The sequence below is a fragment of the Erythranthe guttata genome, chromosome 3 (assembly GCF_056151865.1).
Source record: "Erythranthe guttata isolate IM_541 chromosome 3, IM_541, whole genome shotgun sequence".
Classification (NCBI taxonomy): domain Eukaryota; kingdom Viridiplantae; phylum Streptophyta; class Magnoliopsida; order Lamiales; family Phrymaceae; genus Erythranthe; species Erythranthe guttata.
Window position 1 is genome coordinate 6645263 of NC_142535.1, and position 1220 is coordinate 6646482.

Sequence of the window (1220 nt, forward strand, 5' to 3'; positions counted from 1 at the left end):
TCCATTCTCCAATATAAAAAAATAAATTCTTAATTTTTGGTTCCAAATTAAAATCTAGGATAAATAAAGAGAGAATAAAATTTACATCGAATTCCCGACCGCAAGTGCTGAAATTATCTACCAGGCGGTGAAGAAGCTTCAACATTTGAATTGCCCACTTTCTAATTGTGCTTTCAATGATGAATTCATAAGGAATTGAGAGATTTCGAAAATTGGGGCTTAGGGTTTTCTAGAGAATTTTGATATGTATAAAATTATTCTAAAAATCTGAACGTTTTGAGGTGTAGAGGTGCTTTTGTGTGTCACGTGCGGTGCACGTGCGATTTTCCGTCCATACTAACTGGACAAATGGATGGAGGGACAAAAACGGCATAAATGTGACATGTTTAGGGACAAAAACTGTAACTTCATCTTGTTTAGGGACGAAAACCGTTGTAAGTGGTAATGTATAGAGACGAAAAGTGTAATTATCCCGCAGTCAACACAATCGTCCACTTATGCACCTAACACTAAGAATAAGAAAGAAAATAAAGGAGAAGTAAGTCCAAATGAACTTAGTGAGGAGTACAAGGGAAAAAACAGTCGAATCAAATAATTAGGATAATAAGAAAAAAATGGACAAGTCGTACATGATATTGGAATTGGACCATCTAGAGAAGGATCATTTGGTAAGGTACAAAGCCAAAGTATGAGAGCAACAATCATATAAGAATAAGCAATACAATCAATATGTACAGGTAGAGAACAATTTCAACGGAAAATCCCCGGATATCAATTATGAATTTCGTGGAGATTCCCACAGTAACAGTTCAGGATATCAAATATGAGACCATGGAGATTCCCATGGTAACAATTTGTTCATGTACCGGTACCTGCCTTGTGACTCCCTTAGCCGTAACTACCTTATAACACGAATTAGGGAATGACCCTACTAATCGATCAATAGGCATGCCCAGGCGCATGCCGATCTATCCATAAGCACAGTTAACTTCCAACTATGCTAACGGTCTAGATCCAATATGCGTACTGTCGAAGAGACCATCCACTGTCGGCCCAATACCTCAAGAGTAGACAAACTTTATCGATTCACCATATAACTATACAAACTTTTTATGGACAAGTCCAGAATAGAAAACAAAGGATCACAAACTTTGATTGACAATTGGTACATGAAAAATTTGCACCATCAAATAGAATAGCTACGCAAACAATCTAAGATT